The 24,192-nt window shown below is 36.2% G+C and overlaps 1 protein-coding gene across 30 annotated transcripts in view; it reads left to right on the top strand.

Moving 5' to 3' along the window:
- MAP2 (microtubule associated protein 2) overlaps positions 1 to 24,192 on the top strand; it is a 310,528-nt gene that overhangs the window by 152,858 nt on the left and 133,478 nt on the right. For 27 of the 30 annotated variants that reach the window (XM_050752636.1, XM_050752630.1, XM_050752617.1 and 24 more), the window contains exons 1-2: positions 126 to 277; positions 565 to 632. The gene's annotated coding sequence lies outside the window, so the exon portion shown is untranslated. Of the gene's footprint in view, positions 1 to 125; positions 278 to 564; positions 633 to 24,192 lie in introns of those variants that run through there. The other 3 variants (XM_050752606.1, XM_050752604.1, XM_050752607.1) reach the window with 1 other exon arrangement.

The raw sequence follows: 24,192 nt of genomic DNA, 5'->3' as shown, positions 1-24,192 counted from the left end.
CTGAGTAGCTTGTCATCATTCTCGAAAATTCTGAGGCTAGTGAGCTCTCTCCCTCTCTCCCACTCGCCTTATTTTCCTGTTCGCCACTGCGGGGACTTCTTCTAATTTGCAGCTTCCCTTTCCCCGGTACACACAGACACGAGCTGGTGGCTTGCAGACTGCGTCTGTCTGGAGCTAGAGAGCCAGAGAGCCAGCCTGTGGGGATAATGCTCCCGGAGAAGGATTCTGCAGCAGTTCTCAAAGGCTAGAATTCAGTGGTTTTGCTGCATATGCGCTGGTAATGGTTCGGGGCTTTTAATTTTATTTTGTTTCATTTTTAATTCGTTTTTCAAAGGATGTGCTTTATGTAATCTCAGAGTAAAGATGTTTTAAAATTCATTATTGAGCTTCCTAAATATTCGAGTACTGCATTTTTTTTGTGCTACAGACCTTCAGGCATAGATTTATTATTTGAGTATAAAGAATGTATTTGCTTACTGGTGAGTTATAATTTTTGATATTTAGTTAACAAATCCATACACATACATATTTTTTCTTTCTTTTTTTTTTTTTTTTTTCCGGTAGATTCTTCAGCTTGTTGTCTCTAACCGAGGAAGCATTGATTGGGAGCTACTCATTCAGAAAATTAAAAGGTACCACATGTTTTGTTTGGATGTTTTAATGAGGGAAAATCAGGGGAGAATTGGAATGTTTTTATTTCAATTAATTTATCTATGATTGGTCTTTTATCCTTAAGCTTAAGTTGATCATTGTCTATTGCATATACCATTTTCTATGCAGATACTTCTATTATCTAAGGTTGTTTTGATTAGAAGATGACTAAAAAATTGTATCTTTTGCCTATGTTGCAAGTTATTAACAAATATCAACGTTTTTGGCTTATTTGGAGATTTTATCGTTGTAACAGCTTTATTTTAAGTCCAAAATTCTCCATCTAAATGAAAATTCATTAATTTGAATTTAAGAGAAATATGCTAAGTAATGATTTTATCTGAACGAATCCTGCTAAGTGATTTGTTAAAATGGTTAAATGAAATGCCTTGCCCTTCCCAGGTAGAATGGGTGCTAGAGACGAAAGCCCAGGGATGACTCAGTATTGTTGGCTTTACAAATAAAATACTGTAACTTCTTTATCTACATTTCAGTCTTTAGCAATGGATATATTTAAAGGTCGAGGTTGTTGGTTCTTGAAAGAACTTATTTTACATTTACTTTATTTGGAATTGACAGCATAAGAAAGTAATCCTTCATCTTACCATGAATGCACTTGAATCCATTTGATCCTGGGCCTCATGCCTTACATGAAAAACATTAATTTTGAAATTCAGCATCAGAATATATATTGATTTGAGATGGCTACTATGGATATTACCTTTTCTTTAAGACCGTCTTTAACACCTATTAATGTCAATAAAACCTATATTTGTAATTTGCCTTTAAAAAATGGAAGACATTTTCTGCCCTGCTGAGAAGAAGATCAGTAACACCTTTTAAGCCTTTCTTTGGGATCTACGTATAATATTTCCTCTCCAGACTGTCGGTCCAAAGCATTTTACACAATTAGTTTAGTTTTTAAAAAATATACCTGAAAATAATGTCCAACTACTTACCCTGAAATATTGTAAGTATGTGAGTGTACACCTGTGAGTGTGAATATTTGTAGCAGAGTAATACATTGTCCTTTGTTAATATCTGCAATGTATAATCATGAGAACCTTAATTTATTCATTCCACAAGCACTTCTTAAGAGCCTTGCTGCTGTAGGTAATTATTATGGGAGAGAGAGGGAAGGGGTAGATGACACTGTCCTCAGCCTTCCAGAGTGTAGGCAGCATCACATAAAGATTTTTGAACAGGAGAATGAATTCGTTAAAATAAATCAGTGTGTTCTAAGAAAGGAAATTGCATTATTTCAGATATTGAACAAAAGCTAATACTAGTCTTGAGACACATAAAATTATATTGCACTTCTTCCTCAGAAATTACTCAGTGGAATCGTGTATGAAATCCCCCAAACAGGACTTTCTCCTAGATATTGTAAAACTCTTGAGACCACTCTGTCTTTTTAAAAGATTTCACTCAAAGTAAGTCAAAATATTTATGTTTGGTGGAAAAAAAATCTATTTGGTATTTTCCCAACTAATTAAATCCAGAGAGCATATATTTCACATGAAGATCTATTTCCTAATCTTCAGACTCATTCAGCAACTCATTATATTAATTTTGAACTTTAGGATATGTGTATGAATTGGAAAAGGGTGAAATTATTTAACTGCTAAAAAATGACTCCAATGCGTTGTCAATAGGAACTAATAAGTTCTGTTAGGATTTGTCTGGATATTGGAAGAAGGGGCATACGATCTCACCAACAGGCCTCTGGCATCTAAATTTTGGAGGACCAGTTAAAAATTCATCTAGCGCTATGCTGACAAAATGCATATAATAAAAAATGAATTTATTAAAATAGTAGATTGAGTGGTCAAATCAGAACAGAATTTGACTACTGGAGTCAAATTCTGGGACCTATATCATGGTTTTTCTAGTCAATATTGTGATGGGTTAATTCCGTTACTGATTTCACTCATTTTTTTTTTTCACTTATATTTTTAACACATAGTATAGTACCTGGGTCACAGTAGGAATTCAGTACATATTTATTTAATTATTTCATGAATAAATGAATTTGTCAACATTTTCCCCCATTGATTTTTTGTTCTTGCCTTTCTTAAAATTATACACTGTGAAACAGACATCTGGTCATTTTTTTAGTTACCCAAAATATTCATTACATGTTTCTAATAAATAATAATTAGATCATTAAACTGGATATAAAAGTGACAAACCATGTGTATAAATTTCTTTAGGCTGTATAGAAAAGGATTTTTCTGGTTTCAGATTAAAATGGAAAGAATTCTTGAAATGCCCCCTTTCACTTTCATCAGCTGGGGGACATATGCCAAACTGCAGCCTGAGCTTTGCTTATGGACGCTTCCTAAATACCACTCCCAGGCTTGACATTGTTTATTGCTTTTCATGTCTTTGGCCAACATTTTGCTGCAGCAAAGGGGAGGAGGCCTTTCCCCCCACCCCTCTCTATAAATGTAATTTGAGAAATGATGTCATACTTACCAGTCCATAATGAGCAACAAAGCATTTCAGGAGAGGTAGGTAGGTAGATAGATAGATAGATAGATAGATAGATAGATAGATAGATAGATAGAATCTTTTGTATATATTTAAGGACTCTATCAAGAAACTTCTAGAATCATATGGTTTTAGCGAATACTGTTCTTTCTTGCTGTCATTTATTTTTATTAATAAAAGTATAATTTTTTATTAACTATGTGACAGACAATATCCTAAGTCCTTAACATATATTATCTCCTTTAGCTCTCCCTATAATCCTGGGAGATAAGAATGGTCTCCATTTTACAGATAAATGAATTGAGACTACAGTTGGGCAAACCCAAGTCTGGCCCCAAAGTCCTTCACATTGAACACTAAATTTTACCACATTTTTTTTCTAGCATATTTTTGGTACCTAGTCATTGTCTTCATGTTCCATGCAGTAAGGTTAAAACAGTATACTTGCAAATATCTTGATTTATCTGCAAGTATAAATCAAGATCTCTCTCTCTCTCTCTGTATCCTATTTATCTATGGTAGAAGTGAATATGTCCTCAAATACTTAACTAATATTCAAGCTCTATTATATTTTAATTTTTATATTTAACTTGAAGAACTTTATTCTTTAAGGATGAACGTCAAAGATAAATTAGAAAGTTTTAAAATAAATGTATTCATAAAGCATTTTTCCATGTCATTATAGTGAAGTGTTATTTTGAATTGCATAATCTATATAAGAAAATTAGAGAAACCAAGGGCTATGTAGCATAACTGATGTTATAACTTGCAAGTGTTTGGGTTTTTTTTTTTTTCTTTTTAAAGTGAAATAATGGCAGAAGAATGTTCAGGTGTCCAAAATAAATAAACAAGCAGGCAACAGGGCCATGGGCAGAGTAAAAATACCAATTCAACCTCAAGGATAACTAACTCAGAAAAATCAGTGAAGATGCTAACAATTACACAAATATGTATTAAGATTCTCTACTTGCAAAGGAGTATTTACAGGAGAACATTTCTGGAGCTCAGTTGGAGTCAGCAAAATAAGATGAGGAAGTGGTACCAAGGCTCATTGGTACCATAAGAAAGACAAATCCTTTTTTTTTTTCAGATTTTATTTTAGATTCAGGGAGTACATGAAGGTTTGTTACCTGGGTATATTGTATGATGCTGAAATTTGGGGTATCAATGATTCTGTCACCCAGGTACTGAACACAGTACTCAATAGTTCATCTTCAACTCTTCCTACTTCCTTCCCTCTGCCCTTTAGTAGTCCCCAGTGTCTATTGTTGCCATCTTTATGTCCACAAGTACCCAGTGTTTAGCTCCCACTTATAAGTGAGAATATGCGGTATTTGGTTTTCTTTAGCTCTGCATTAATTTGCTTAAGATAATGGATCCAGCTGCATCCATGTTGCTGCAAAGGACATGATTTCATTCTTTTTATGGCTGTGTAGTATTCCATGGTGTATATATACCATATTATGGATAATTTGTTAAGGGACTTCATTACAGGGCATGAATTCTAATCATTGGAATGGGACTTAACAGGAAATACTTCATAGAGCATGAGTGTTTTGAGGTGGAACTTGGGGATGAATAGAAGTATTCAAGGGGGAGACACGTATGGAGGAGCTCCAGAAAGAACAAACACTAGCAAAGGAATCAAAGGAAGTGAACACGCTGGGAAAGCACAGACTGATCTCATTCATATTCTAGAGTATAGAGCAGAAAAACAGATCTCTTAGAGATAAAGTTGCATCATATGAAATGGCTAATATTCATCTTTTTTGAATTATAAAATTAGAAAATTTCATTCAGTTCAACTTAATACATTGGAAGAGGGCTTTGAATGCCAGTCGAGGAGATTTGTTTCTTATTCAGTGGGAATCTATTGACTAGTTTGAGCAGGAGACTACTATGATCAAACTGTGTTTTCAGATTATTTGTTTTATAGCTCTGTGTGAGATAAATCAGAACTGTGAGTGAGAGCATGTTGAATAAAGCATCACTTCAGAAGCTGTCATAGAATAATCCCAGGGGAAAAACAGAAGTCCAAAGAGGGTATTGACTGTGGACATGAAAAAGAGGTCATGATAATGAAAGATGCTTCTGAGCTCAAGTTCATATACAGAGTAGAACAATTGCTTGATTGGTAGGAGGAATGAACAGCAGAAGGACTCAAAGGTGACTCTGAAGTTTCAATTTGATAACTGAAAAAAGCAAAGGGAGAAAGTAGCTGAGAGCTACACGAGGAAAGAGTTCTTTTATTTTTATTGTATCTCTAGTCGCTAGCAAAATGCCTAGTACATAGCAGACAGCCAATAAATGCTAAATGAATGAGTGAGAGCGTGAATAAAAAATGAAGAGGTATGTTTAGGACATGAGGCTGGATATGTGGGTGGACTGGGCTCGTAGATTGCAGAACATGCAGATCCAAAGCTGAGAAGGGAAGTTAGGGAGGGAGGGCGTGGGTGACATTAACAAGAAGGATAAGAAGAGGACCAGAGGGAATCTCTTGGCAGTACCTGCATTTAAGATGCAAAATAAGGGACAGGAATTAAAGTTGAATGAAGAATTTTTAAAAAAAGCAAAGAAAGAAGAGGACAGGGAAGGTTACAGAAAACAAAGTTAAAACTCAAAATTTCCAGAAAAACTGAAGAATGAGAATAAAGAAAATGCTGCTGGTTTATTATTTATTTCAATAATTATTTTGTTATAAAAACAAATCCACATTTTGTAAAATTCGTAAAATTTAGAAGAGTATAAGGAAGGAAATAATAGTCACTCATAATTACACAATCCAGAGATTATTGTTAACACTTTAAAAACATTTTGATGTATTTTTTATCCTATTGCTTTTAAAATTTCATAATCAAAATCATAAGGATATAATTTTGAATTCTGCCTTTTTTCATGCAGCAGTGTCTTAAGCATTTCTTACAAATTTTGCTACCTGCATACTATTCTCTCACTTAAAGATTGGACATTTTTATTTCCTACTGTTTCCAGTTTTTCGCTATCACCATAATGCTGCAGTGGAATAGTTTGCACATTACTCTCACACAATATTTTAAATAATTTCCAATGGATAGTTACAACAAAATCACTGTATTCTATTTTGTCAAATTCCTAGACAGATAAAATTTGGTCGTTTCAAAATGAGCCTCGGCTGTCCTCCAAGGAGAATCTGAGATTACGTTAGCACCTGCCATGTGCCAGCATCTGTGAAAGGCACTTTAATTATCACAGTACCTCTGATGTCGATTCTATGATACCCACTTTACTAATGAAGGGACAGAGACTCAGAGAGTTGCACATGTATTTTAGGTCTAGTTTTAAATCTGGGTCTGACTCTAACCAGTCAAATTGTGGAGAAAGAAACAAGATCTTGAGAAATGAATGAGTAAATAAGGATATGAAAACAATAGGAAAATACACTTAAGAAGTCCAGAACTCAAAGAAAAGAGAGATAAAATACGAAAAGCAAGAAAGTGGTGACTTCAGTGGGCTTTTGCTGCTTATTAATATGGAAAATCGCAAGCCAAAGGCAGGGGCAGATAGAGAGGGGTGCTACATGTGTAATCAGAAAAAGGACAAATTTATAGAAAATGTTCTAAAGGAAAGGGTATAAAGAATGTGGACAAGGATTTGGGCTTGCCATGCAAAATGTAGCTTCCTTATAAATAAGAGCAAGGGAAAAGAGAGTGAGACTTTTGAAGTGGCAAAGAAAAAATACGTGAAACCTAGAATATCTCATCTTGACTTTACCCTAGACTGAAGGATATTCATTCAATGAATATTAATTGAATACCCAATTCCACCCCCTTTTCCTGCCCTTATGGAACTTTTCTTCTAGAGAGTGGAACTAATCAGTGGGCTAACAAATAAAATTACTCAGGCAGCTGTACAGAGAATGAATTATAAAAGGGTAAAAGTAGATGCTAAGATATTTGCTTCTTAAACTTTAAAGCAGAGAAGAGTCAACTGGGGATCTTACTAAAATGCAGACTCAGCCAGTAAGTCTAAAGAGGGGCCTGAGATTCTATATTTTGACAAGCTACCGGGTAATGATTCTGCTGGTCCATGGAGACCATGTTTTGATTAGTAAAAGGCTAGAAGGCAAATGTCCATTCAAGAAAAATGAGAAATGATTGGAGGAGTGGTTGGTGAGCAAGTCTGAAGTGAGCTCTTCTTATTCAGCAACATAGCATACTTTTAAACCTCTTTGATGGAAAGAGTGAATTGCCTCTCTACTCCTGAGTTTTAAAATTCCAGCTGTTGTTTTATGAAAAATCTATTAAATCAACCCAAATGAGCTACTGGCATTACATTCTTTCTGCCCATTCTCAGTGCTTATTATGCCATATCATGAATTTCAGTGGCTTGGGTTTGGGGATGTGGTTCTATATAACCCTGTGTCCATTTCTTAACTCCAGTTCTATTTCCTGCCCCATGATTTCTTTGGACTTTAATGTCCTTTCTGCCTGGATTTCCAGCACAGTACTGAGCTGCTAAATTCTCTGGCCCCTTAGCTCTTGACATCCATCACACTCTCACACTCCTCTGTGGGAAGCTTCCGAGTCTTCACTTTCCATCCTCTTGCCACCCACTCCTACTAAAAGCCCTGGGTGATTCTGCTTAAAGCCATAGGGAAACAGAAGATAGTCTCTGACTTCAGGAAAGCATTTTTTTTTTTCCGTTGAAATCATTTTTTTTTTTGCGGTGGACTGTTTTGGTTGGTGACAGCAACCTGCATCCCTCTGAGGGATGTGTCAGAACTCTACAGGAGAATGCATCTGTGTGTAGACAATCAGAGTGTTCAGAGGGGCCAAGTATTCATAAAAAGCCTTGACAGACTCTGTCAGGAGGAATGTTACCTTTCCGCCTCCAGTGCTAGACTGTAACTCTAGTCATCTCTTTTAGCTATGGGAACTTGAGAGCACTGACCTGTTTGATTACCTTCACATCACTCATTGTAGCTATAAAATATCTAAGAAAAAAATCAAATAAATGTAACATACCCATCCTTCAAGGCAGAATAGCTCAAGTGCATGTTAAATATCTGTGGTGTCCTCATCCTTGTTAGCATTTATCCTTTGCTTAAGGGGCTAGTTCTCTCTCTAGACGATGCCATGACCAGGTCTCTAGACTTTGTTATCATTTTATAATTTGGTGTGTACTTAAACAGTCAAATAGGCATGGGAAAAGTCCTTAGAAACTAGAAATTTAAAATTGTAGTGAAGTATCAAATTAGTTTTTATGTAAAGTCAAGTTAAATGGATAATCACATTTCCTCAAGAACACTTAGGCAAGGTCCTTTAGGAGAGAAGCCATGTTAACAGCCACCATGTCACTCTATATGTTGTCTACCTAGAAATTACTCTAGATGCACATGCCAAGTCGAAGCTAAGAAAATGAGTGTTGTACATGGGTGTGTGCATGTGTCAGTCTATTCTTTCTATAATGGACAGCACTGGTCTTCTTTGCATAATCAAGCTGGAATTGACTATTTGCAGAATTTGAATACTATACCCATGCTTTCAATTGTTAAGAGTCTCAGGGTAGCACAGAATCATCTCTGGTCTTCCAAGATTGTCTCTCTTTCTCAAAATAGAAGTCTGAGTAAGTTTTGTTTTTTGTTTTTGTTGTTGTTTTGTTTTGCGGGTTCCACTTGGGTCTGCCTCAGATGGTTTGCATTAACCTTTTTTTCAGATTCTCTCCTGGTGTTAATGACTACATTATGACCATTTTAAAAAGCCAGATGTACATTGATCCACCTATGGCAATTACTAAGGAAAAAATACTCCATTTAATGCATTATAACCAAAATATATTTCTTCACCGTGTGTAGGAACTTAAGAAATGACATCTCTTTTTGGGAAGATCTTACATTTTATACATTTTATTTCCCAGGTGAACAATGGTTGTACTTAGTTTTCTTTAAAACTATTTTCTTGCTTTTTATACGATTTTCTCATGGTAAAATTTCATGTTAACATATACAGAATAAGGTGAAACATCAAGCATTAAGGATTCTTCTGACATAGTGCCCAAGAGCCACTAATTAAGATAATTTTGAACATAACTTTAGGAAAATTTGTGGTACTTCAGAATCTAAAAACAAAACATAAGTAGACTACCTATACTTTAAATAGTGGGAGCATAAATTCCTAAAATAATTGACTTTCCAAGATGACATTTGAGGAAATATGAGATCTAACAATCAAAACATTTTAAAAGTCATATAAGAACTCATGAGTCTTAGAAATTCATGTAATTCTGGCTGTACTTTTCCTCGGTAGGAAAGTGGATAATCCAAGAGATAAAAGAGAAATAATGCATGTAATATATTACATTAAGCATGCAATGTGTGCATGCTTAATGGAGTAAGCTCCCTATGTTAAGTTCGCAAACACAACCAGAATATAGACTGTGAATTATAAAATTGTTAGAATAATGCAACCAGTTAAGAAGATGCATTTAGATTTTAAGGACAAAAAAAAAACAAAAAAACAAACAAAACAAAACAAAACAAAAAAACCTTCTGTACCACTTTTAAGTAATATGAAATATTTTCTAATATGTAGTGTTCCAAAGCTCACAATGGTGTTTGGAACGGGAAAGGCAGACCTTGTTATTATATTTGCTATAGATGAAAATACTGAAGTTTGAAGAATGCAAGTGACCTACTGAAGTCACTGCACTAGAAAATGGTAAACCTGGGACACATCCTTGTTCTGACTCCAGAGACTTTAGTTCCTACTACTATGAAGCTAAAGCAGATAAATGAGTGTATTGTCCTAATCTGTAATATTTTAATAATGCACTGACTTGATTGCTAAAATAAGGAACCTGTCTAAGGCAGTGGCGACCTCTACTAAGTGGATTGCCCTACCTTAAAAGACTCCTGCCCTTCCAAGTCTGGATTAGTGTGGCATGGATTTATGTAAATACTAGTAAAAATAGCACAGTCTTTACTGAAATGATTTAAAATGTTTCAACATTAAAAGCAGATACAGCTAAATATATCACAGGAAATGAAATAATAAAATATTATTGATTTAAAACACATTTGAAAGAAGGATAAATTAATAAGAACTCATTGTTCAGTTCTGAGTTCCACAGAATTTTAAGTGAATGGTAAATAACTCAGTAAGAATTCAGGATAGCAAAAAAAATTAGTAAGGTTTCAAAAGAGCACATCTACGGAGAAACATTTTAAAACATAGGCATTGTGATTTGCCTGTTGTTAGGATAATTAAAAGAGCTTGTAAAGAAAAACTTTAAACTGGATCTCAGTTCTAGTCTCAGGTGTAGACATGGAAGGGGAACATATATAAAGAAAATGATGACCTCAGGGGCTGCTGAATTAGGGTCAAGCAGCCCCTGAGGTCATCATAGGTTAGGTGTCCTGAGGCAGACACCCATGGGAATGGGTCCACCAAGGCCATGCTCAGTGCAGCTGCCCATCTCTTCCCCAGTTCTCCTTTCTACCACCCCATTTATGCTCTTATTAGCACACCAGGGGTACTGAAGTGTGCTTATCTGGTCTGCCTTCCCCAAACACCATCACTACCTTAATCTTCCAGACAAACTAGAACACCCTTCCAGTTGTGTTTTTCCCCCTTTAGTGACTCTCATTTGCTATCTCAAACGGTACCAGCTAATAAATACGGTAGCCACTAGCCACATGTAGCTATTTAAATTCGAATTAGGAATTTTTTTTTTTTTTTTTTTTTGAGACGGGGTTTCACTCTTGTTGCCCAGGCTGGAGTGCAATGGCGCAATCTTGGCTCACCACAACCTCTGCCTTCCGGATTCAAGTGATTCTCCTGCTTCAGCCTCCAGAGTAGCTGGGATTACCGGCAAGCGCCACCATGCCCGGCTAATTTTGTTTTTTTAGTAGAGACAGCATTTCTCCACGTTGGTCAGGCTGGTCTCGAACTCCCAACGTCAGGTGATCCACCCACCTTGGCCTCCTAAAATGCTGGGATTACAGGTGTGAGCTACCATCCCTGGCCTCAAATTAATAAAAATTTTAAAAATTGAAAGTTGACTTCCTTAGTCATACCACATTTCAAGCACTTGATAGCCACATTCTTTTTATAGAACATTATATATTATATTACATTTCCATTATCACACTGGGTTTGATTGAAGAGTGCTGCTCTGGAGCACAACCAGAACCTTCACCCAGGCATCTGAGGCCTAGGCTTACTCTCCTCCTTGCCCACTATTCTTAGCACAGAGTTTTCACTCCACCTGCTACTGTCCTCTTCATGGTCATTATTACAATTAGCGTTAAAATAGTAATGACTCGTGTTTATTTAATGCATATTATTTGCCAATTACATACCTTTTTACTAGATTATGAAAAAACAAAACAAAAAGGTCTCATAAGGCTGTTTGGTTTCTTTTTGTTTGTTTTTGTTTTGTTTTGTTTTAAGCTTAATTTCACAGAAGAGGAAAATGAGGTTTAGCAAGGGTAAGTCCATTTTCCAAAGACAAACAGCTAATTGTTTGTGGGGTCTGAAATAAAATTCAGGTCTGTCTGGCCCCAAAGCCTAGGCTTTTTCCCTAACCTGTGGGCCCCTCTGCCAGGAGTCATCTGGAAATGTCTGGAGACATTTTTGATTGTCATAACTGGAGCAAGAGCTACTGACATCTAATGAGTAGAGGTGGCCAGGGATGCTGCTAAATCTCCTACAATGAACAGCTTTCTGCAATAAATAGTTATCTAGCTCGAAATGTCAGTAATGCCAAAGTTGTTCGTTTTCTATCTCCTTCTACAAGAATTTAAAGTAAAAAAAAATAACAATTATCATTTTTAAGTTAAAGTAATACCTACTTACAGTAAACAAATAAAAGTTTAAAAACAAACCAAACAAGAGAGCCAAAAGAAAGTGAAAGTCTTCCTCCTTGTCCGCATCCCCCAATCTCACATCCCAGTGAAAACCATTTTGATACTTGATACCCCAAGAGGTCTTCTGATTACCATTTTAGTTGTAAATAGTGTACTTCCATTTCTTAACTTTGGACAGTATCTATTGATTTACTACAATAAAAAGTGAGAAATTTAGCACACTAACACTTTCTCCCACTCCCCTCTATTTGTTAGGTTATTATAATTTTTATATTGTCAAAGTTTATTATGAATGTATTCTGTTCTGTATTTATAATTAAGCAATCTGTATTTTGTTTATGTTGATTCAAAAATATTTTGAATATATTCGAAAAATATATTTCCCTGTTGAATCAAACACTGTAATCAGAACCACTGAAAAGTAAAGGTAATCTTGTGTCTTCCCAACTCCTGCTTTTCAAGTGAAAATATTCTAAGTGTTGAGATCCGGAGACTTTAATGCCTTTTCAACCTAATTCTTCTTCTAAGCTGGGTTCAGCACACTTTTTCTTTAAAGGGGCAGATAGTAAATATTCTTGGCTTTGAGGGTCATCTAATCACCATCACAGCAGCTTACGCAGTTTCTATCGCAGCTACAATGTACTCTGTCATTGTAGCACAAAAGAAACCATAGACAATAAGCAAATGAATAGGCATGGCTGTGTTTCAATAAAACATTATTTACAAAAACAGATGGTGGCTGTATTGGCCCACAAGTCATGACTGACTTACCCTCATTTTAGGCTATATTCGTGTCTCCCAGTGTCTTCTATCTCATGTTATCTTTTCTGTATTTCCTTTTGGTTTGACTGGAGCTCCTTCTGAAGGCATTTATTCATATGTGACCAGTCACTGATAAATCTGAGTCCTTACATGTTTTAAACTATATATTCACATGGTACTTATACTTGATTGATAATTTGATCAGCTATGCAGTTTTGCTCCATTACATTTTAGCATCCAGTGTTATTGATATGAAGCCTGAAATAAGTCAGGTTCTCATTCTTTTGTGAAATACTTTGATGGTTTTCTTTTTAGTAGGCTTTAGGAATTTTGTGCAGCTTGAAAATGATGTGTCCAGATGAAAGTCTTTTATCATTTAACCGATTTGGCAATCAGACTGTTTTTAATGATATCTTTTTAATTCAAAGGAATTGCGGTTTGCTCTTCTTTGATTTCTCTTGCTATTCCTGCCTCTGTTCTGTGATTAGGGGATTCCTAATGATAAATATGGAACCTCCGGAATCTATAAGGTCTCCCTTTTCAAATATTTTCGGTCATTTTTTCACTTTTTCTCCATTCTAGGATTTTTTTTCTTTTTGTCAACTGAATCATCAACTTTACCTTTAGTCCTGCTAATTCTATTTTTAAAAATCAATTCAAATTATATAATCAATTTAAATTCAAATTATTAGGTAGTCATATATTAATTTCCAAGAATTCTTTCTTATTTTCTGATTGATACTTTTCCATAATTCATTTTAAAAGGATGTTCATTTTTAAAGTATATAAATAACATTCTTTCAAATCTCTCTGAGAAAAATTAAGTTCTTTCTTCTTTCCTGAATTACCGCTATTTCCTCAAGAGTGGTTTTTAAAATGTATTGTTATTGTTTGTGCTGCTTATTTTTCTCAAAAATCTTAATTTTTAAGTTTTTATTTTATTAACTTGTATTTTTTAATTAAAAAAATGAATGAAGAACTAGTTGAGGATCATAGGGCAGAATCTGTCAAGATGCAGGTGTCAGCAGGGCACAGTAACTCTCATCTGTAAACTCAGCACTTTGGGAGGCTGAGGCAGTAGGATCACTTGAAGCCAGGAGTTCAAGACCAGCCTGGGCAACACACCAAGACCCCGTCTCTACAAAATATGTATGTGTGTATATATTATATATATACAAATTCTATATATAAATTATATATAATTTGTTTATATACAAATTATAAATAAATAAAAATAAATAATATGTAATATATAAAAATTATATATAATTTATATATAATTATATATTAATTATATATAATATATAATTTATATATATTCTATATATACACATATAATTTATATATAATATATCAATTAATATGTAATTAATATATATTATATAAAATTAATATATAAATTAATATATAATTAATATATATTATATATAAATTAATATATAATTATATATAAATTATACGCAAACACACAAATTAGCTGAATATGGTGGCTCTCGCCTGTAGTCCCAGCTACTTGACAGGCTGATATGAGAGGATCACTGGAGCCCAGGAGTTCAAGGCTGCAGTGAGCTATGATTGTGTCGCTGCACTCTAGCCTCAGTGACAGATGAAAAAAAAAAAAAAGCAGGCATCCCAGAGGAAGTATGGAGAAAGAGCTGGCAAGCTGACAATGAGCAGATTAAGATCTTCACACATCCACCATGTGTTTTAGTTCTGCCTGGATTTATCTGTATTAGCCCAGGTTCCAAAACTGATCACATGCTTTCATTAAAGACTAGTTCTTATTTTGAGGATGAAGGCTTCAAGGGTCAAATGTAGTAGCAAGGGAGAAGAAGAGGGGTCTCAATTGTTCTGAATAAGTTTCTTAATGAATTGCCGTGATGTTGTTCCCATAGTCCTCTAGGACTCTGTATTTGATTACTCTAAGCTTGGGGTTTCCTCAGGTTTCTTTGGGGTCCTACTATTAAAAAAAACATGTTTCCCTGTGTTTTTTCTCTTTCTGTCTCAGCCCATCTGCATTTGATGTCTAGAATATCTTCAAACTTTCTTCTAAGATTACACTGTATTTTTGACAATTTTGTCATTTACTGATACTTAATAGAAGAAGTGTGTGTGTAAGAATTCTATCACTGATCACATTTCATATTTTTTACTCTGAATAATCATAATAACAGTATATGTTTGCACTGCAATCTTTTGCACTTATTATTTCATTGCTCTACCTCTAGTATTAACTACCTGGTTGGAAAAATTCCTTTCCTGGGCCTTTATTTTCTGTAAAATAATGGTAAGATCTAATTCTCAGTGTTGAGATAGAACACACAAGTACACATTGTAAGATGTAGAATATAAATGTCAACTGTCTTTATATATAAGACTTTCTCATGGATCCAGAGTAACAAATGAAAACCTTGAGATTAGTTACAGGAAAACCCCTTCCCTACTGAATAGGAATTACAAGGTGATCCCAAGGAGAGGCAAAAAGTAAAACTCCTTCTACAATTCAGAAGAACTAGAAATTATATGGTGGTAGCAGTATTAAAATAAGCAATTGCACATGGATATATTTTTCACCTCACAGAAAGACAAAGTTGAAAGCAGACCAAGAATGTAGTTGATAGACTCTCAGCTAAGTAAAAATAAATGTGAAATTTAGGTTTGGCATAGAATATATGACTTAATGTGTGTGATCCTTTTCTTGGCAATATTAAGAATATGAATATTTATGTTAAAATGAGTATAATTTAGTGGTACTAATTAGCTGCCACAAAACTATTATTGATTTTATTTGGCTTCAGTTAATTGAAAGTTTCTGCTTTCTCAGTAAGATTAGGACATGAAGCACCCAGTAAAAGGAGATACCATCTCACACCAGTTAGAATGGCAATCATTAAAAAGTCAGGAAACAACAGATGCTGGAGAGGATGTGGGGAAATAGGAACACTTTTACACTGTTGGCGGGAGTGTAAACTAGTTCAACCATTGTGGAAGACAGTGTGGCGATTCCTCAAGGATCTAGAACTAGAAATAGCATTTGACCCAGCGATCCCATTACTGGGTATATACCCAAAGGATTATAAATCATGCTACTATAAAAACACATGCACATGTATGTTTATTGTGGCACTATTCACAATAGCAAAAACTTGGAACCAACACAGATGTCCATCAGTGACAGATTGGATTAAGAAAATGTGGCACGTATACACCGTGGAATACTATGCAGCCATAAGAAAGGATGAGTTCATGTCCTTTGCAGGGACATGGATGCAGCTGGAAACCATCATTCTGAGCAAACTATCACAAGGACAGAAAACCAAACACTGCATGTTCTCACTTATAGGTGGGAATTGAACAGTGAGAACACTTGGACAAGGGCGTGGAACATCACACCCCAGGGCCTGTCGTGGGGTAGGGGGTAGGGGAAGGGATAGCATCAGGAGATATACCTAATGTAAATGACGAGTTAATGGGTGCAGCAAACCAACATGGTACATGTATACCTATGTAACAAACCTACATGTTGTGCACATGTACCCTAGAACTTAAAGTATAATTTAAAAAAAAAAAAAAAGAAAAGAAAAACAGTAAAGTGGCTTAATTGTAAAAATTGAAGAGGAGATTAAATGTAGAGAGAAAGTTAAGGATCACAGTGACCTTTTACTTCAACGCACTAGAAACCGTTTGTGGATATGATAAAAGGTGTATTTTCCTTAAATTATGAAAACACAGCATCTTTATTGATAGCCTTTATTCTTAGGAATAAACTGAAAACACATCAAACAGACAAAGCACACCATGTGAATGTATGCAGCGTGATGCATATACAATTAGATATATGACTGCTATTCACTCTTATTTTCTGCATGCAGTTATTACATTCTAACGTTGACTATTTGCAGAGGATAAGTCACCAACCCTAGTTAAATGTTAATGGATCTGGTGACATGACATACTTTAAATTCAAGGCCTTATGCAAAGGAATGTGAATAAAATGCATTTGTTTGGCTTTTTAGGCCCCTATTAAAAGTAAAGGAAATGAAACCATAAACAACTATGCTTAAATATTGGCATAGCTGAGGCTGCTTTGTTGCAGTAGAAAATCATATTTACTGATGGTGAGGCTCTGTTTAACCTACCTAGCCCATCTGAATGGTAATTGAAATTTAGAAATGTACTTGGAGATTTAGGCAAAACATGAAGTGCTAACTCAAAGCAAGTTCATTTTGATGTGTTTTATGCTTTAATATTCTGTTGTTGCAAAAAGGTGGCGCAATTTACAAGTCTTTTTTCTAACTCATACCTAAGGCCAATAATTAATGTGGTATAGATTACTTTTGCCCCCAATACCTATTCTCTCTTTATTCCTCAGTAAAAATAGGACTCCTGCTTTTGGGAGATTAATGGATACTTGGCCATTCAGAGAAAGATCCAGAATTTCAGCCTCCTTTGTGTGACCATATGACTAAGTTCTGGCCAGTAAGCTGGAAAAGAAGTTTAGTGTAAAATGTGTATCAACTACTTAAATGGAGTAAGTGTGCTCTTCCTCACTTCTTCCTCCTTTCTTCTGGTGGGAATTCAGACTTAGTGACTGGAGCTTCAGCAGCCATTTTTAATATGAGATATTCTCATTATATATTTCTATTTTGTTTAAGCCACTGTTAATTGGGGTTTTTCTATTTACAGTCAAACTTAATCACTTGACAATTTTATAACTTTATATTTATTTTCAAAGATTCTAAACCATCATTTCATCATTGTTCTGTATATAAATCAGTTTTATATTAAAATTGTTACCAAAAATATACCAGTCCAATCAGTTACCAAGTTCCATTCAGTTCTACTTTCTAAACAGGCTTCAAATCCATTCATTTATTTATCCTCATATGAACTGTATTAGTTCAGTCTCTCATCATCTTGAACCCTGATGACTGCAACAGCTCCTGTATCAACTCTTGCTTCACAGGAACCATTGTACACATGGTAGCTGGACTGTTTCTCAGAATACAATCTAATCATGATATTTCTGTGGTTAAACCTTTCAATACTTCCCATAGCATTCACCCCAAAGTGCAGAATAAACTGTGCCATAAGGTCATCCATGATCTTGCCTCTGCCTGACTGTCTAGGTCCATCCTGAGGTGATTTTCCTGCAGCTATTGCATTTTTTTGGCCTGGTACTCTCTCTCTATGCTGCCTCCCATCTCTCCCCACTCCCACCCTCCTCTCTTTTGCTCACTGAAGTCCTGCTCATTGACTGGGTCTCAGATTAAGCCTCTCATCATCTGGTCTGTTAGGCTTGACCATTATGTACTTTAGAGCCCCTATACTTCTCTCACTTTAGCATTTATCAGATCAGTGCCCATCTTCCTACAAGACTAGAATCTCCATGAGTGTCTGTCCTATTTTTTTTTTTTTTTTTTTTTTTTTGAGACTGAATCTTACTCCGTTACCCAGGCTGGAGTGCAGTGGTGCAACCTCAGCTCACTGCAACCTCTGTCTCCCAGGTTCAAGTGATTCTCCTGCCTCAGCCTCCAGAGTAGCTGGGACTATAGGCACCCACCACCGTGCCTGGCTAATTTTTGTATTTTTAGTGGAGACTGGGTTTCACCATATTGGCCAGGCTGTTCTCAAACTCCTGACCTTGTGATCTGCCCACCTCGGCCTCCCAAAGTGCTGGAGTTACAGGCGTGAGCTACCGTGCCCGGCCTTGTGTCTGTCCTATTCTTAACTTGAACCCCAACACCCACTGCACAGACTGGTAGAGAATAGTTGCTCAGACAATGTTATCGATCAGCTGATACTTTATTCTCTTCTCTTCACCCAAAAAGCGTACCTAACTGACATCCCAACCAAGGTTCCACTTATCAAAATCCCATCCATCCTCTGGATCATCAAAACCATATTTGTACCTTCTCCTTTTAATTAGACATTTATTTTTCTTGTGATCATATATCAGACTTTAATTACCGTTATTTCGTTTATAGAATTCCAAATTGCTATTGGGAACACATTCCAGAAAAAATCAAGTGTTTTAGAAATGTTTTATAATAACTGCCTGTATTTAAAAAAACCCATTTATTACAATTGCCTTCATTTCAACAGAACAGAAATTTCTGGAGGCTATGGCTAGTAAATTATTCCTTTTTTGCAAGCAGAATGTCAGGCACATAACAGGCATTTAGCAAATATTGAGTATAATGTAGTGGAATAAGTCCATACTTTGAAATTGGATACCCTTGGGTTCAAATCCTCATCAACTGTGAAATATTGGAAATTTACCAAGCCTCAGGTGGATAAAACAGGAATAATAAAAAAAAACTTATTAGGATATTGAGGGAGTTAATGAAGATAATTTGCAGAGCAAAAGTTATATAACTAGTAGTAATTACTATGACCTTCCAAATTACATTACTGCCTTCTTAACAAACAAGGTAGGTGCTCAGTTCTTTCTTGATGTTGTTTTGAAACTGAATGGTAAAGTTTGATAAAGACAAAGCCTAACATTAAACAAAAGCTAAGACCTATGAAAGGAGCATTGAAGGGACTGCACAGTTGCCTTTACTATGCCCCTTTGCTCCTTTCTACCCGTTTCACTCCTACCCAAAATAAAAATAAACAAAAAGAGCCCACACACATCGACAGGTGAAAAGCAGCAAGATGATAGATGGAATTGTATATTATCCAAAGTCACCAGAAAGGCCTGGAAATTATATACAACCTACATTACACCACCTGAGGCCATTCTGCTCTCAGGAGAAAAGCTGGCAGGGGCAATGTTAAGAGTTCAGCTGTTTCTCTTGAGGTTTATCTGCAATGCAGATTTTTCCAAGCCTTTCCTAGCTGTTGCAGCCTCCAGACCCACCAGCTGCTCTCAGTCCTCCCAGCTGGCTTAATAGGATTTGTCTTCTCTATAGCCTGTTTCCGGGGCTGTCTACCATCAACACATATTCGGGTAGACAGTTTTTCCCCCTAACTAGTGTCAAAATCCCTACCAATCCCCCAAATTGCAAAGATCCATTGTCACCTGTCTCAAAGAAAGGATTATTTTTTGTGCTTTCTGCCTCTAGCCACATACATAGATGTTATCTTTTGTAAGAGTCCTCAGTCAGTCCCTATTAAGGGCAAACCTTCTTTTTTTTTTTTTTCTGTGATTTTTTTTTAAAAAAAGACTTTATTTTTTAAAGAGAAGTTTTAGCTTCCCAGCAAAATTGAGCAGAAGGTACAAGGTACAGAGATACCCCCCTGCTCCCACCCCTACACAGCCGCTCCACTATCAACATCTTGCACCAGAGTGGTACATTTGTGACAGTCGATGAACCTACATGGACATATCGTTATCATCCAAAGTCCATAGTTTATATTAGGGTTCATTCTTGGTGTTGTATATACTACAGGCTTTGACAAATGTATAATGACATATATCTGCCATTGCAGTATCATACAGAATGTTCTGTTCTCTTTTTTTTCTTCTTTTTTTAAATTTATTTATTATTATTATACTTTTTTTTTTTTTTTTTTTTTTTTTTGAGACGGAGTCTGGCTCTGTCGCCCGGGCTGGAGTGCAGTGGCCGGATCTCAGCTCACTGCAAGCTCCGCCCCCCGGGTTTATGCCATTCTCCTGCCTCAGCCTCCCGAGTAGCTGGGACTACAGGCGCCCGCCGCCTCGCCCGGCTAGTTTTTTGTATTTTTTAGTAGAGACGGGGTTTCACCGTGTTCGCCAGGATGGTCTCGATCTCCTGACCTCGTGATCCGCCCGTCTCGGCCTCCCAAAGTGCTGGGATTACAGGCTTGAGCCACCGCGCCCGGCCTATTATTATTATACTTTAAGTTGTAGGGTACATGTGCATAACGTGGTTTGTTACATATGTATACTTGTGCCTTGTTGGTGTGCTGCACCCATCAACTCGTCATTTACATCAGGTATAACTCCCAATGCAATCCCTCCCCCCTCCCCCCTCCCCCCTCCCCATGATAGGCCCCAGTGTGTGATGTTCCCCTTCCTGAGTCCAAGTGATCTCATTGTTCAGTTCCCACCTATGAGTGAGAACATGCGGTGTTTGGTTTTCTGTTCTTGTGATAGTTTGCTAAGAATGATGGTTTCCAGCTGCATCCATGTCCCTACAAAGGACACAAACTCATCCTTTTTTATGGCTGCATAGTATTCCATGGTGTATATGTGCCACATTTTCTTAATCCAATCTGTCACTGATGGACATTTGGGTTGATTCCAAGTCTTTGCTATTGTGAATAGTGCTGCAATAAACATACGTGTGCATGTGTCTTTATAGCAGCATAATTTATAATCCTTTGGGTACATACCCAGTAATGGGATGGCTGGGTCATATGGTACATCTACTTCTAGATCCTTGAGGAATCGCCATACTGTTTTCCATAATGGTTGAACTAGTTTACAATCCCACCAACAGTGTAAAAGCGTTCCTATTTCTCCACATCCTCTCCAGCACCTGTTGTTTCCTGACTTTTTAATGATCGCCATTCTAACTGGTGTGAGATGGTATCTCATTGTGGTTTTGATTTGTATTTCTCTGATGGCCAGTGATGATGAGCATTTTTTCATGTGTCTGTTGGCTGTATGAATGTCTTCTTTTGAGAAATGTCTGTTCATATCCTTTGCCCACTTTTTGATGGGGTTGTTTGTTTTTTTCTTGTAAATTTGTTTGAGTTCTTTGTAGGTTCTGGATATTAGCCCTTTGTCAGATGAGTAGATTGCAAAAATTTTCTCCTGTAGGTTGCCTGTTCACTCTGATGGTAGTTTCTTTTGCTGTGCAGAAGCTCTTTAGTTTAATGAGATCCCATTTGTCAATTTTGGCTTTTGCTGCTGTTGCTTTTGGTGTTTTAGACATGAAGTCTTTGCCCATGCCTATGTCCTGAATGGTACTACCTAGGTTTTCCTCTAGGGTTTTTATGGTATTAGGTCTAACATTTAAGTCTCTAATCCATCTTGAATTAATTTTCGTATAAGGAGTAAGGAAAGGATCCAGTTTCAGCTTTCTACTTATGGCTAGCCAATTTTCCCAGCACCATTTATTAAATAGGGAATCCTTTCCCCATTTCTTGTTTCTCTCAGCTTTGTCAAAGATCAGATGGCTGTAGATGTGTGGTATTATTTCTGAGGACTCTGTTCTGTTCCATTGGTCTATATCTCTGTTTTGGTACCAGTACCATGCTGTTTTGGTTACTGTAGCCTTGTAGTATAGTTTGAAGTCAGGTAGCATGATGCCTCCAGCTTTGTTCTTTTGACTTAGGATTGTCTTGGAGATGCGGGCTCTTTTTTGGTTCCATATGAACTTTAAAGCAGTTTTTTCCAATTCTGTGAAGAAACTTGTTGGTAGCTTGATGGGGATGGCATTGAATCTATAAATTACCTTGGGCAGTATGGCCATTTTCACAATATTGATTCTTCCTATCCATGAGCATGGTATGTTCTTCCATTTGTTTGTGTCCTCTTTGATTTCACTGAGCAGTGGTTTGTAGTTCTCCTTGAAGAGGTCCTTTACATCCCTTGTAAGTTGGATTCCTAGGTATTTTATTCTCTTTGAAGCAATTGTGAATGGAAGTTCATTCCTGATTTGGCTCTCTGTTTGTCTGTTACTGGTGTATACGAATGCTTATGATTTTTGCACATTAATTTTGTATCCTGAGACTTTGCTGAAGTTGCTTATCAGCTTAAGGAGATTTTGGGCTGAGACAATGGGGTTTTCTAAATATACAATCATGTCATCTGCAAAGAGGGACAATTTGACTTCTTCTTTTCCTAACTGAATCCCCTTGATTTCTTTCTCTTGCCTAATTGCCCTAGCCAGAACTTCCACCACTATGTTGAATAGGAGTGGTGAGAGAGGGCATCCCTGTCTTGTGCCAGTTTTCAAAGGGAATTTTTCCAGTTTTTGCCCATTCAGTATGATATTGGCTGTGGGTTTGTCATAGATAGCTCTTATTATTTTGAGGTACGTTCCATCAATACCGAATTTATTGAGCGTTTTTAGCATGAAGGGCTGTTGAATTTTGTCAAAAGCCTTTTCTGCATCTATTGAGATAATCATGTGGTTCTTGTCTTTGGTTCTGTTTATATGCTGGATTATGTTTATTGATTTGCGAATGTTGAACCAGCCTTACATCCCCGGGATGAAGCCCACTTGATCATGGTGGATAAGCTTTTTGATGTGTTGCTGAATCCGGTTGGGCAAACCTTCTTGTAGGGCTAACAGAGCCAGGACACGGTGGGTGAGCTGGGAGGCAGCTGCCTTGAATTTGCAGGCTTCCCCAGGTGTTAGCACTGCTAGGCTACTTGATTTCAAATGCTTCCCTTCTCCTTCTCTATAGCAGTAATGTCTATTCCATCATTTGAGCCAGGATTGTGACTATGTAGCCTTTCCTATAGGTTAAGCTTATACTTTCTTTACATGCACAGATTCTTGCTCAGTTTTTTATGGCTAAGCAAGATACACTGTTGAGAGGCTAATAACTCAGGTCAGTTCAGGATTAGACTTCTTACATTGACAGCTGTATGGCTCTTGGCAAGTTACTGTATAGGCACAGGTTTCTCACCAGTAAATTTCAATGGTACTTCCCTCATAGACTTGTGAAGAATGATTGCCATATTCACTGTAACACACTTAGTCAAGTGCTAGGGCACTTCAACATGGGCCATAAATGGTGGCTGGTATTCTAATTATTTATAGTTATACTTACATTTAAATTTTTTATTTTTATTTAGTAACTTAAACATTATAGTTATGGGTAGCCAATCCTTTCAGTTTTTATTCTTTTTTCTTTTTTTCAAGTTATAATAATGTAGGATTTTATTTTTAGAACATTTTCATGAAGAAGTATCTCATTCCTTTCTACATCTTACATAAAAATAAATTCTCTTGTTAGGCTTAACTCCAACCACATTTCACACTTTAGGCATGTGAATTTTTTAACTAGACAGAAAAATACTGTATTTTAAAGATAATGAATAATCTTTGACATGGAAAACATAGCTTTTTTATAAATTATGTCTGAAATACAGTGAGCTTGCAAGTCAATAGGCTATATCTGGGCGTTTTTATTTCTTTAGTGTTTTCCTCTTGTGCTGCCAGTAACTTACCAAATGCATAAATGAGAGAAATGCTAATTTATTATGGTTTCATCAGTAATGATTCTTGAGTCTACTACAAATCAGTTCTCGGGAGGTTGAATCACATTGGTTGGCAGTATATTTTTCTGTGATGTGTGACATACAGATAGAAAGGATAAAGGATGTTCGGCATTCTAATCTTCTTTGAAGGAGTACTAATATTTTTAAAATTAATTTTGATTTTTAAAGTCTCACCCTTTGTATCTACAAAATAAAATTAAATTGCCAAAAAGACTCTACTTAATGACATTTAAGAAAGGAGTCTGTTTACTTGTGTGACATGCATGAACTCTTC

The sequence above is a fragment of the Macaca thibetana genome, chromosome 12, assembly GCF_024542745.1.
Source record: "Macaca thibetana thibetana isolate TM-01 chromosome 12, ASM2454274v1, whole genome shotgun sequence".
NCBI lineage: Eukaryota > Metazoa > Chordata > Mammalia > Primates > Cercopithecidae > Macaca > Macaca thibetana.
Note: the sequence above shows the minus strand (reverse complement) of the source record. Positions and strands in the feature narration are given on the sequence as shown.